Source organism: Furipterus horrens, unplaced genomic scaffold (assembly GCF_987537825.1).
Source record: "Furipterus horrens unplaced genomic scaffold, mFurHor1.1.pri manual_scaffold_3, whole genome shotgun sequence".
Lineage (NCBI taxonomy): Eukaryota > Metazoa > Chordata > Mammalia > Chiroptera > Furipteridae > Furipterus > Furipterus horrens.
In genome coordinates, this window is record NW_028327173.1 from 98,616,338 (window position 1) to 98,631,393 (window position 15,056).

Below are 15,056 nucleotides of genomic sequence, written 5' to 3' on the forward strand. Positions count from 1 at the left end.
ATATAATACAAATTAGACATGTAATTTCAATTTTCAGTGCCTTTCCCAGAAACATAACCAGCCATTAGTTCCAGAAATACAGTTTTGATTTGAGGGAGAAGGGGGTTCAAGATCAAAGAACTGGGTGCAAGCTCCCTTCTCCCTATTGGTGGAATTTTTTGAGGAGATAACTTAGCTTCCTCCTCTGTAAACTGTGGCTAACAACAATAACCACCTCACTTGCTTCTTTTAATGATCAACTGTGAAAATAAAAATAAAAGAACTTTATAAGTGTTTTTCAAATGTCATCTAGAAATACCTTTGCTTAAAGCAATCAGTACTGATCACATCCATACCAGTTGATTTTCATTATCTTTATTGTTACATTTTCCTAATTTCTAAGGGAAAAAATATATATATATGTTTCCCAGAAGTTGATGCAAATAGTTGGTGTATCAGTTTTCTAGTGTTGTAACAAAACACAGGTCCAGCTGCCTTCCCTACAAAAGACAATACTCAAGATCTTGGCAGGTGCTGATGTAAAGAAAAGTGGTTTATTCAGATGCTGGCCATCTGGAAGATGGGGGACTCATATCACAAATCCCATCTCCTAGGAAAATGGAGGACTCACATCTCAAAGCCTGTCTCCACATCAGTGGAGGCAGAGATTTTTATATGGAGGGAGATGGGAACAGAACAAAGAGATCAAGGAAGGGGGATGAAAAGTTCTCTACATGCAGACAAACACAGTCCATTCTGATAAGACAAGTGATGGTCCTGTGTGCCTCATCCTGATTTAACCATCATGGATTCACATCAACCTGTCTCCATGTCATCCTGGATCCATTATCAAAGGTCAGCAAATCTCCCAGAGCTGGGCTGTCTGAAGATCAGAGTCTCTATCTTTCGAAGTTAGCTCCTAAGATTCTTATATAAACATGCAGTTCATCAACAAGCTACCTATTAGTCAGTCAGCACTTATAGAAACAATGTCAAAAGAATGATGGGGTCGGTTCCCATTTCCCGCCAATACAATTTTCCACTGTTACAGTGGTACCATAACAAGTGCCAGTGATTGGGGGACAGGGAAGGACCAGAGGGGAGAACTTAAAAAACAGAAACTTATTTTCTCACATTTCTAGAAGCTAGAAATTCAAGATCATTGTTGGTTTCTTCTGAGCTTTCTCTTGGCTTATAGGTAGCCATGTTCTTCCTCTATTTTTACATGGCTTTTTCTTTGCACATGGTGATGTCATAATTTCCTCTTCTTAAAAAATATAAATTATGCCCTGGCTGTGTGGCTCTGTTTGTTTAGCATCATCTCATGTATCAAAATGTTGCAGGTTCAATCTCTGCTGGGGGCCTGCTCAGGAAGCAGCCAATTACTGTTTTTCTTCACATCAATGTCTCTCTCTCTCTCCCCTCTTCCTTATTCTCTCTCTAAAATCAATAGAAACATACCTTTAAGTGAGAGTTTAAAAAAACAAATCAAATTGGATTAGGGCTCATCCCAATGACCTTGTTTTAACTCAATTACCTCTTTAAAGACCTTATCTCCAAACAGTCACATTATTATTATTATTTTGTATTTATATTGTCTGTTAACATTGAGTGGGGTTTTATTCTTTCTTTCATAAAGCAGAAAACAGACAAAATATGTTGATTTTAAAACCAGACTCAGAAGCACCAACAATAGCAATTGACAAAAAGGCTGTTTATATGGATATGAAGGAATGGGAAGAAGGTACATTATGGTATCAGTCATTCTATTAAACACAACATTCACTCTGACCTTCCTTGGCAGAAGGTGGCCTGCTAGGCTCTATTGTGTGTGTGTGTGTGTGTGTGTGTGTGTGTGTTTGGGAGGGAGACGAGGTTAGGAGGTATAAATATGAACATAAGGTAGAACTCTCTGTCAGAAAACCTGCACTTTATTTGATCATAAATAAGCTGAAATGAGGCACAGAATTGAGTCAAGTCCCACATTTCAGTTCCATGTTTACTAAATTGGCTCTTCTTAATAGTTGAATGTCTTGGGCATCCACACGTTGTTTGGCTGTATAGAAGTGGTTGGTGAATATCTAATGAGACCTCATACAACACTTATTACACTGATAAAATTAATAAACAAGCTGTGGATGCAGAAATTTAATGTGCAATCAAGTGTGGGATCCAGGGATATGCTGGTTTAAGTCTCCTTTCAAAAAAAAAAACAAAAAAACCTTCTTTAAGGAGTGCAGTTGGCTGACAGCCTCCAACTGCATTGTCTTCAGGGTTGCCTTCAGCTTCCCAGATGATGCCATGCTTTTTCTGGACAGCCCCTAGTTGATGACTTTGTGGTTACTAAAGCCTGGTCATTCCTGACCAATGTAGGGGATCTAAGAAGCAATCCTAATTCCCCAGCTCCGCACTGAGTTTGTTAAAACTGTGTCATATCCATATAGTGGACAGAGGTTGTCTCTGCCCAATCCAGTTCCCTTTCACCCTGTACCTTCCTCGAGCATTATTTCATAATAAGCTTCTTCTACTCACAACTATGTCTCCACATCTGATTTCAAAAGATCCTAATGAGCCATGGTGTCTGCCTAAACCTGTAACTCTAGCTAGTTTGTGTTGTTCATTACTCTCCTCTATTAGGTGATATCATATGGTATTTTTCTTTCATTGCCTGGCTTATTTCACTAAGCATAATTTTCTCTAGTTCCATCAATGTTGTTGCAAATGGTATAAGTTCCTTCTTTCTTTCTGCTACATAGTACTCCATTGTGTAAAGGTATCATGGTTTTTTGATGCACTCATTTACACATGAGCACTTACGTTGTTTCCAGTGCTTGGGTATTATATGAACATAGGGGTGCATAGGTTCTTTTGAGATGGTGTTTCAGGGTTCTTCGGATACGTTCCTAGCAATGGAATTGCTGGTTCAAAAAGCAGTTCAATTTTTACTTTTTTGAGGAAATTCCATACTGTTTTCCATAGTGGCTGCACCAGCCTGCTTTCCCACCAGCAGTGCACAAGGATTCCCTTTTCTCCACATCATTGCCAGCACCTGTTGTTTATTGATTTGTTGATGATGGTCTACCTGACTGGTGTGAGGTGGTGTCTCATTGTGGTTTTTATTTGCATGTCTGAATGCTAGTGATGCTGAGGATTTTTTCATATGCCTATGGACCCTCTGTATGTAGTCTTTGGAGAAGTGTTTCTTCATATCCTTGCCCATTGTTTAACTGGGTTGCCTGTCTTTTTGGTGTTGAGTCCTATATGTTTTTTATATATCTTGGAGATCAATCCATTGTCTGAGGTATCATTGGCAAATATATTTTCCCTTATGGTTGGTTCCCTTTTCATTCTCCTGATGTTTTCTTTTGCTGAGCAGAAACTGTTTACTTTGATGTAGTCCTATTTCTTTATTCTTTCCTTTATTTCCCTTGCCTTGTGAGATGTATCGGTGAAAATATTGCAACGTGGGATATCTTAAATTTTCCTGCCTATGTTTTCCTCTAGGAATTTTATGGTGTCACAGCTTACATTTAAGTCTTTGGTCCATCTTGAGTTTATTCTGGTGTATGGTGTAAGGTGGTGGTCTAGTTCCATTTTTTTGCATGTCCCTGTCCAGTTCTCCCAACACCATTTGTTGAAGAGGCTCTTTTCACTCCATTTTATGTTCCTTCCCCTTTGTCAAATATTAGTTAACCATATAGACCTGGGTTTATTTCTGGGCTCTCTATTCTGTTCCAATGATCTATATATCTGTTCTTATGCCAGTATCAGACTGTTTTGATTACCGTGGCCTTGTAATATAGTTTGGTATCAGGTATTGGGATTCCTCCTATTATGTTCTTCTGTCTCAAGATTGCTTTGGCTAAACAGGGTCTTTTTTGGTTTCATATAAATTTTTAAAGTAATTGTCATAGGTCTGTGAAATATGTCATTGGTATATTAATAGGGATTGTATTGAATCTGTAAATGGCTTTGGGTAGTATGACATTTTAATGATACTGATTCTTCCCATCCATGAACATGGTATATGCTTCCATTTATTTGTATCTTCCTTAATGTCTTTCTTCAGTATTATGTAGTTTTCTGAGCACAGGCCTTTCACCTCCTTGGTTAAGTTTATTCCTAGGTACTTTATTTTTCTTGTTGCTATAGTAAATGAGATCCTTTTTCTAGTTTCTATCTCTGATATTTTATTGTTGGTATACAGAAATGCCTTCGATTTCTGAATATTGACTTTGTACCCTGTTATTTTGCGAAATTCACTTATTAGGTCAAGAGGTTTTTCCATGGAGTCTCTAGGGTTTTCTATGACTACTATCATGTCATCTGCAAATAATGTCAGTTTAACTTCCTCTTTTACAATTTGCATGCCTTTTTTTTTTTTCTTGTCTGATTTCTGTGGCTAGAACTTCCAAAACTATGTTGAATAGGAGTGGAGAGAGTGGACATCTTTGCCTTGTTCCTGACCTCAGGGGGAATGCTTTCAGGTTTGTACATCGAGTATGATGTTGGCTGCAGGTTTCTCGTATATGACCTTCATTATATTGAGGTATGCTCTCTCTATTCCCTTTTTGCTGAGTGTTTTCATCATAAATGAGTGTTGTACTTTATCAAATACTTTTTCTACATCTTTTGACATGATCATGTGGTCTTTGTCTTTCATTTTGTTTATGGGGTGTATTACATTTATTGATTTGTGAATATTAAACCATCCCTGAATCCCTGAAATGAATCCCACTTGATCGTGGTGTATGATCTTTCTAATGTGTTGCTGGATCTGTTTTGCCAATATTTTGTTGAGGATTTTAGCATATATGTTCATCAGTAATGTTGGCCTGTAATTTTCTTTCTTTGTTGTGTCTTGACCTGGTTTTGGGATTAGTGTAATACTGGCTTCATAGGAAGAGTTTGGGATTTTTCCCTCTTCTTGGATTTTTTGGAATACTTTGAGGAGGGTAGGGGTTAGTTCTTCCCTAAATGTTTTGTAAAATTCGCCTGTGAAGCCATCCGGTCCAGGGCTTTTGTGTGCAGAGAGATTTTTGATTACTATTTCAATTTCCTTCTTTGTTATTGGTCTGTTGAGACTTTCTACTTCTTCTTGATTCAGTTTTGGAAGGTTATATGTTTCTAGAAATGTGTCCATTTCTCCTAGGTTGTCAAATATCTTGCCATACAGTTGTTTGTAGCAATTTGCTACTATTGTTTGTATTTCTGTAGTATCAGTCGTGATTTCTTCTCTTTCATTTCTGATTTTGTTTATTTGGGTCTTCTCTCTTTTTTTCTTGATGTGCCTGGCTAAAGGCTTGTCAATTTTGTTTATTTTTTCAAAGAACCAGCTCCTGGTTTCGTTGATCTTTTGGATTGTTTGTTTAGTCTCTATGTCATTTAATTCTGCTCTGATCTTGATGATTTCCTTTCTTCTTCTTGCCCTAGGCTTTTTTTGTTGTTGTTCTAGTTCTTGTAGCTTTAGGATTAGATTTTTTATTTGAGATTCTTCTATCTTTTTCAGATATGCCTGTACTGCTATGAACTTCCCTCTTAGGACTGCTTTTTCTGTGTCCCATAGGTTTTGGGTTATGGTGTGTTCATTATCATTAGTTTCTAGAAATTTCTTGATTTCTTCTTTGATGTCATTGCTAACACATTCATTATGTAATAGCATGTTATTTATTCTCCATGATTTTTGGTGTCTTCATTCTATTTCTCTGAAGTTGATTTTTAGTTTGAAGGCATTGTGGTCTGAAAAGATGCTTGATACGATTTCAATTTTCTTGACTTTTTTGAGGCTTGTTTTGTGTCCTATCATGTGGTCTATCTTTGAAAATGTCCCATGTGCCTTTCAACAAAATGTATATTTTGCTTCTTTGGGGTGAAAAGTTATATAGATATGAGTTAAGTTCATGTGGTTTAGTGTGTTGGTCAATGCCTGTATATTTTTGGTGTTACTTTGCTTCGAAGATATGTCCATTGTTGATAATAGAGTGTTGAAGTCCCCTACTATGAGTGTGTTGTTGTTAATATCCTTCTTGCAGTCTTCTAGTATTTGCTTTATGTATTTGGGTGCTCCTAAGTTGGGTGCATATATGCTTATCAGTGTTATATCTTCCTGATGAATTGTTCCTTTAAGTATTATGAAATGTCTTTCTTTCTCTATTTTTATTGCCCTTGCTCTGAAATCCATTTTGTCTGATGTTAGGACTGTTACCCCAGCTTTTTTTTTAGGTCCTTTGCTTGGAATATTTTTTTATAACCCTTTATTTTCAGTCTGTGTAAATCTTTTGTTTTGAGGTGTGTTTCTTGTAGAGAGCAAATATGTGGGTCTTGTTTTCGTATCCATTTTGTTACCCTATGTCTCTTAATTGGAGCATTTAATCCATTTACATTTAAAGTTATTATTGACGTGTATTTATTCATTCCCCTTTGTACCTCTGTTCCTCTACTCTTTTTTTTTTTTTCCTCTTTTTTTTTTTTCTAGACATTCCGTTTAGCATCTCTTGCAATGCTGGTTTGGTGGAGATGTATCCTTTTAGTCTTCCCTTCTCTGAGAAGCTCCATATTTCACCTTCCATTTTGAATGAGACCTTGCTGGGTAGAGTATTGTTGGTTGTAGGCCTTTGCTTTTCATTACTTGAAATATTTTTGTCCTTTCCTTTCTGGCTTGTAGTGTTTCTGTTGAGAAATCGGTCGATAGTCTTATCGGAGCTCCCTTGTATGTTATTTGCTGTTTTTCTCTTGCTGCTTTTAGGATTCTCTCTTTGTCTTGGAATGTTGCCATTTTAACTATGATATGCCTTGGAGTGGGTTTTTGGGGGTTCCTCTTCATTGGAACTCTCTGCGCTTCCTGAACTTGTATAACTTTCTCTCATCAGGTTCGGAAAATTTTCTGTCACTATTTCTCCTATGACGCTGGCTGGTTTGGCTCAGTGGATTGAGCGTCAGCCTGCGAGCTAAGTGTCGCTGGTTCGATCTTCCAGTCAGGGCACATCAGAGAAGGAAAACTCTGATTCCAAAAAACCTCCGCTGCCTTGCGGCATACCTCTTCAGGGGAAAGGCTAAGGGAGTAAACTCTGACAGAAAATCCGGAGCCGGAGTCCCTAAGGCGGTTTGACGTTGTAGTCAATACCGGCAACTCCTGCGGCGCACCTGAAGTCAAGCTGTATTGACTCCGTCTTTCCCTTGGATCCTTCAGCTGCGAAGAGAGGGGGGGTCTGCTGCATGGGCAACAGCAGACCCTCCATATCACCCTGCCCAGGCTCTGTAGCTTCAGCTTCACTGGAGAGGACACTCCAGCGTCATCGCAAGATGTCGATTCAACACGGGAGGAGACAGATACCGTGTCACTCCCGAGTTGGACTGCACAACCATTCTCGGTGGTGCAGATAGACTCTTAAGAAGCTACACCATCGTCTCTCGAGACGGACGGCTGCCGAATTTCTCCTATCAGTTTTTCAATTCCATGCTTCTGTTCTTCTTCCTCTCTTATTCCGATGATCCTGATATTATTTCTTTTAATGCTATCCTGTAATTCTCTTACATCTTGTTCATGTTTTTTTCAATCTTTTTTCATTTTGCTGTATTGCCTGGGAGTTTTTCTCTACATTATCTTTTAACTCACTACTCCGATCCTCTGCTTCGTTTAGTCTGCTTTTGACTGATTCTACTGTGTTTTTCAGTTCAGAGATTGAATTCTTCATTTCTTCCTGTTTCTTGTTAATAGTTTCTATGTCTTTTTTTATGCTTGTGTAGTTCTCTGCAAGTTCCCTGTAATTTTCTTGGAGCTGTTGGTAACTTTCCTGGAGGTTGTCATAGTTGTTTTTAAGGTTGTCAAGTATATTGAGCTTCTTCACCACCATTATTTTGAATTCCATGTCTGACATTTGGGCTATGTCTATTCCATCTACCTCTCTTCCTGGGGATTCTTCTTTTCTTTTCATTGAGAGGTTATTTCTGCATCTTACCATGTTGGATTCTTCTTGTTTGTTTTTATTTGGGGCGGGGATGGTCTGCTTTGACTTACCACCTTTGTGGTGTGAGATTCTTTATAGGAGATCTGGGAGTTTCAGTGGTGCAGTCTCTTCGATCTCCTGAGCCTGATGTTCTTGGGTTACCCTTTATGTCATTTGTTTAAGCTGTCTTGTTATATTTCAGATGCTCTTTGGTAGGATCTTCCTTCTGGCTAGTTGATTGAGAGTCACTCTATCCACTTTGTCTTGAGTTCTTTTGTGGAGGTGCTGTTAAAAATATAAACACACAGCCTAGGCAGGAGACCCACACCTTCAAAAATATCCCCCACCTTTTATCCCGCTATCGTCAGCCAACGAACCAGTATTAATATATATGTAGAGAGATTAGAGCTTTTATACTATAGGAAGAATAGATAAGAGTTGTTTTTAGGGAAGAAAAATATAATTTTTGAGAGAGGGGATGATAGGTTAATAATAGTTCAGACTGTGTAAGACAGTAGGTAATATTTACATTGTATGTTAATAACAATAGAATAAAAGGAAGAAAGAACGCAGAATATAGTAAGAAAGTGGGTGGAGAAACAAGATGGCGGAGGAGTAAGTGGAAGCTACATTAACTTCATCCCAGAACTAGTCTGGATTTACAACGTAATTTTGGAGAAATCATCTGGAATAACCAACCAAACACCAGCTGGAGAGAAGTCTTATAACCACGGAGAGACAAAAAAGGCCGCTACATCACAACGTGACCGGTAGGGAGTGCGGAGACGCGGAAGGGCTGGCTGGGCTCACACAGGTGGCAGCTGAAGGGGCTGAGAAACAGCTCAGCAGCCGGGGATTCCCCCTGAGAAGGGCAGGGTCTAAACCCCCAGCTGAATTTCCCAGCCTACAGTAACAGAGTGGAAAGTAAAATAGTATCCAGCTGAGAAAAGCGAAAAGCCACAGGGTTTCTTGCTAGCCGGAGAGAAACAGCTGGAGAAAAAGAGCTCTTAAGCGGATCACATACAAAAATATTTTGGCCCCCACTTACCCTGGGCTCAAGCGGAGGAAAGGCAGAGAGGACTGGAGATGCTTGGGGAGAGTTTGGTGTGGTGGCTTTGAGGGGAGAGCTGCCTGAGGGGAAGCAAAGGCCCTGCCTACAGGAATTAAGCTGCCACACCCATGGTCCTTAAGCCTGATGGCTAATCACAGATTGAATAGATTAACAACTACGAAGCCAGACAAACGCAGTAGATCCCTGGAAGTCTCCAACAGGCTGCCTAGGCCCAGACTGGTACAGGATCTGACGCCACCAGGGGCAGATCCAGGAAGTGCAGATCATTCTAAGAAGCACCAACAAACAATAGGAGTCACAAAAATGGGGAGACAGAGAAACAACCCCCCATCGAAAGGAAAGGCAGAGTCCCCAGAAAGAGTGCTAAATGAAATAGAGGGGAGCCAACTATCAGATATGGAATTGAAAGCACGGATTATGGAGAAGCTCAATGAGCTCAGCAGAAACTACAAAGAACTCCAGAAAAACTACAGTGAACTCCAGAAGAACTATAAGGAACTTACTGAGAATTATACCAGCATCAAAAAGGACATGGAAGCTATCAATAAGAGCCAGGAGGAAATGAAGAATACGATCTCTGAATTGAAGAACACAGTAGAAGGAATTAAAAACAGGCTAGAGGAAGCAGAAAATCGGATCAGCGAACTGAAGGACAACGTAGACAAAAACTCACAGACAGTGCAACAAAATGAAAAAAGGCTGAACAAGACTGAAGAGGCTCTAAGACAGCTGCAGGACAACATGAAATGTAATAATATCCGTATCATAGGAATTCCAGAAGGAGAAGAAGAAGAGCAAGGGATAGAAAGCCTCTTTGAAAAACTAATGACAGAAAACTTCCCTAACATGAAGAGAGAAAGAATCCAGCAAGAGAAAAACAACTAATAACATACAAGGGAGCTCCAATAAGGCTATCCTCAGATTTCTCAGCAGAAACACTACAAGCCAGAAGGGAATGGCAAAATATATTCCAAGTAATGAAAAACAAAGGCCTACAACCAAGAATACTGTACCCAGCAAGGCTCTCATTCAAAATGGAAGGTGAAATAAGGAGTTTCCAAGACAAAAGAAGGTTAAAAGAATACATCTCCACCAAACCAGTATTGCAAGAGATGCTAAAGGGTCTGCTTTAAGAAGATGAAGAAATTGAGAGAGACAGAGAGGAACACGAGTACAAAGGGGGAAAAAGACAATGAATAAGTACTGAAAGAAAGAAGGAACTTCTACCATTTGCAACAACATAACTGGAACTAGAGAGAATTATGCTTAGAGAAATAAGCCAGGCAACAAAAGAAAATTACCTTATGCTATCACCTGTTACAGGAAACTAATGAACAACACAAACAAATGAGCAAAATTGAACCAGAGGTATGTAAACGAGGAATAAACTAACAGTAACAAAGGGGGAGATGGGAGGGAGAGAAGTGGTAAGAAGGGGAAGGGTCTAGTCAAAGAACATGTATAAATGACCCATGGACATGGACAACTGGGTGGGGACTGAATGTGGGAGAAGGGAGGGACAGGGTGCAGAGAAGCAAGAGGGGGAAAAAAGTGAGACAACTGTAATGGAAAAACAAACAAACAAAAATTTTTAGTGGGGGGAAAAAATAAAAATATAAAGAATAGAAATGCAAGTGCAGTGAATATTAGAAGGACAAGGTTTTTCCTTCACACTGTATATATTTTCTCCCTATCTGATCCTCCAGAATTTGGCATTCTAAAGAAGTAAGTAATGACCTAAGTTTCTTTGCATAAAACTAATAAGACCAGTTGTTAATAACGATTTTTTTGACTAAGACTTTGACTGGAATGTCATGCCTAAAGGAGACATGCTTGGGCTTTGGTTGTTACCAAAAAGCCCTGAGCAACTGGGACTGACTTTCAAAGGTAATAAAAGTCCGCGAGATGAAAGGCCTGGTACCTTGGATGAGCGGTCCATAGCAATCTTTCCAGGGAAGGAATGAAGGTTGTTTTCCTGAAAGATGGCTAGAAGGGACCTTAAGGCACAATGGAAAACCAGGAGGACCTGGAAAAGACAGGTGTTTACAGGCAAGGCTGAATGCCAGGTATGTGGATCTGCTTCTGTGCTCTGAAGGGCAAACTGAAGGTCACCCTAAATGTTCCTTGTGTAAGTTCCAGCAAAGCAGAACTAAAGATCATAAGTGATCATTTGCTGCTCTTGTTGTGTTTATGCAAATGAACAGGATAAATTAAAAATGAACTTAATGCAGTCCCTTTAATGACAAGGAGGGTAATCTTAGGGAGAAAAATCAAGATTCAAGGAAGATCACACTGCCCAGTGGTAAACTATAAAGTAGTGCAGCTAACCATCTTTAAAGTTTTTCATTTAAAATTTGTTTTCATTTGAAAGTTAAACTATGTCTGTGGCATTATCAAAGATGTTTAATTTACAGGCAAGAAGAATGTCAAATGCCTTGCAACTGGATGTCTTTCCTATAAGACAGTCCTACAGATCTATAAACTTGTGTGTGGGTTATGTTACATAAATTAACATGTGTTTTCTGTTTTCAAAGGGCATAAGCCTACGATCTCATTACCTGAGTGATTGTCTGTACGTATAGACCTCACTTAATCCTGTCTGCATTGCTGCCTCCTGAGACTCAATGGTTTGGCTGAACTAAGTGGCTGGGTAGGTGAAGAACGGGGTGGTCTGTGGGCTTCATTTTAAAACTGGTTTCTCTTTTCTATCCTAATGGCTTGGACAGAAAGAGCCCAGAGGCCTGAGAGGGGGGAAACCTAAAATATTTCCCTCAGTCCAAAATAAGTATAATGGGCAAAAGGGTTTTGGACAGGTGAGATGTACCTGGCATACCTTCCTCCAAAGAAGCCCTTCTTTTCCCTAATGTGGGATATTGAAAAATTAATACCTGTCTTTTGTCATCTAGTGGTTACGGATTGAATGATGTCCTTTAACCCTGTTGCCCCCAGAATACAACAAGGATGCCAGCCTGTTAAACCAAGCATGCCGTTGTCCAGAGACAGCCAACCAACCTGGAGTCTGCCCGATCCTTCCCCTTGTAGGAAGGCCACCCTCCCCTCCACATCCCCACTCTTATTAGGGATTTCTTGACCCAAGGATAGGTAGGACGACGACCATGTCCAGCTTGAAGCAGCTAGAGGAGCTCGAGACCTTCGTCCATTGTCCTTTATAAGATTGTAAAGGGTCTTAAGTCTGAGAGGGAGGGATTGTTATTTTTTATTGTTAAAATATTTAACTAATTAATTAATTATTTTTTAAAAAAAAGAAGAAGAATATATGAAAGGGTGAGCTATGGGCATGGACTTAGGGAGGGGATTGTCGGGGAAGGGGGGTGCTGGATGGAGTGGAGCAAAGGGGAAAAAATTGGAACTATTGTAACAATATAATCAATAAAATATACTTAAAAAAAAGAGGATTTGACTATCTTAAGGACCAAGAAAAAAAAAAGATATATATTGTATTCATAATCAAATAATCAAATATATGTTTCTGTTTTAGATATTTTGAAAAATTTTAATGTACCATGTAATTATTACTTTTATCTTCAATATTGCATAAATTCCAATATTTATTTCTTTATCCATTACCATGTTTTCTCAAATTGTATATACTTTAATCATGAAAATATCTGTATATGTAATAAAAGTTTCATTCTTTTAATGATAAAAAAAAAGAAAAGAAAGTGGGATTGTATAGTATTGGATTTATATAGTAGTGATATTCTATTTATTTAGACTGAAAGGGAGACTAAACTAGACACACAAACAAATAAACAGCAATTAAAGAGAAAGGATGAGAAGGATAGATTGTATGAAACAAATTAGAGGTATAGTTTTTGTTGTTGTTTTTTTCCCTTTCCCTTTAAGGACGAAAAAAAAAAAGAGAATGTTTTTACTCAGTTCAGCCTTTGTGTGTCGACTTCTTTTTCTGCATCCACAGCTGGTCCAATTAGGTGGGTCAGAGGTTTCTGTTCCTTGCAGCAGCGTTGTGCTCCCGCAGTGGCCAGCAAGGCGTGTTCCTTTGGTGCCTGTTGGAGCTAGCCGAGGTGCCTTTGTGCGCGCGCCCCTGCATGCGCAAAGTGGCTGGATAGCTTGCCTCAGGCCTGCCCTCTCTCGCTTCTTAGGGCGGGACCCCAGATACTTGGGCACAGTGGAAGTGAACATCTGTGAGTCGCTGCTGCCGGCTGTTCCCACGCCACAGCTCCCTGTCATTCCCGCACCCGCCTGGGCAGGCACGGGCAGAGCCTGAGCAAGTGGTCTGCGCTTTGGCCTGGCACTCGCTGGTGCTGGCCAGGGGTGTCTGCACATGGCCTTCTGCGTGTCCAGGGGGCCCTCCCTGTGCCCATTGGGGCACTGATCTTATGTCTGTTGGGGCGTGTCTGAGGGGCACCTGGACTCGCGGCCCCACGTACCTGGGCCAGTGAATGAGGGCACTTAGCTATGCGCACCCTAGCGACCCAAGGGGAGGGTTGGGGAGTGGATGAGCACGCCTCTGCACCTGCGCTCTTCAAGAATGTCCTACCATCCCCAAACTTTCCACCCTTCTTCGCAGTTCACAAGAGAAAAATATAAAGGAGAATTATGTTCTCACTTGCTCAGCAGTACGCTGTCTCCTGTCCTTCAGTGCCAATGCCACCTGGTCGAGTCCTGTCTCTGCCAGCGGGCAGAGATCCGCTCTCCTCCCGACTCCTCTCTGGGGAAGCCTGTGGTCACCAAAAAGCCTTTGTGTACTTCCAGCCACAGTTTGGGCAGCCACCCCAGTCAGGAATCCTGTCTTGTCCCTTTTTCCTCTGCTATCCTTACCAAACAGGTTGTTCCCAGATGGTTTTTCTCTAATCCACCAGTGCCAAGGCTCGACTCCTGACAGTGTCCACTTGCTCACTGAGATGTTCTGTCTGCAATTAGTCCAAACTACAGACGGGTCTCAGGAGCCTGAAAGCTCAGCCTCCTCTCACTCCTCCGCAATCTTCTCTCTCATCTTCATTTTTGTTTCACATATAACTTACTTGCACATCAAATGAAATTTATTATTCTCCATCTTATTTTTGTTAAAATGTACGTCTGTCTGGTCTCTTAGAGTTCTCTGGTCTTCAAAGTAAATTGGGGCTTGCCCCTTCGGGTTAACAAGTGCCTCTCCCTTCCCATCGCTGAGGAGTGACTGCGCTGGCCACTATCCACTGGATCCCAGCCGGGAGCACAGCCCGCAGCATGGCGAGGGCTGCAGCCTTACTGCTCTTTTAATTGTTTGTTTAGTCTTTATGTCATTTAAATCTGCTCTGAACTTGATGATTTCCTTCCTTCTACTCGCTCAGGGTTTTTTTGTTGTTGTTTTTCCTCTAGTTCTTATAGCTATAGGGTTAGATTTTTTAAATTAGATATTCTTCTATCCTGTTTAGGTAGGCCTGTATTGCTATGAACTTTCCTCTCACGACTGCTTTTGCTGTATCCCATAGGTTTGGGGTTGTTGTGTGTTCGTTATCACTTCTTTACAGAAAGTTTTTGATTTATTCCTGATGTCATTGTTAACTCATTCATTATTTAACAGCATGTTATCCATTCTCCATGAGTTTGAATGTCTTTGAGTTTTTTCCTTGAGGTTGATTTCCAGTTTCAAACCGTTGTGATCTGAGAATATGTTTGACATAGTTTCAATTTTCTTGAATTTGTTGAGGCTTGTTTTGTGTCCTACCATGTGGTCTATCTTTGAAAATGTTCCATATGCACTTGAGAAAATTATATATTTTGCTTCCTTGGGGTGAAAAGTTCTATATATATCAACTAAGTCCATTTGATCTAAAGGAGGAGAAGGATCAAAGATGGTGGAGGATGTGGAGAAAAGGGAACTCTACTGCACTGTTGGTGGGAATGCAGACTAGTGCAGCCACTATGGAAAACAGTATAAAATTACCTCCAAAAACTAAAAATGGAACTGCCTTTTGAACCAGCGATTCCACTGCTAGGATTATACCCAAAAAATCCTAAAACCCTAATTCAAAAGACTTATGCACCCCTATGTTCATAGCAGCACTGTTTACAATAGCTAAGTGCTGGAAACAGCC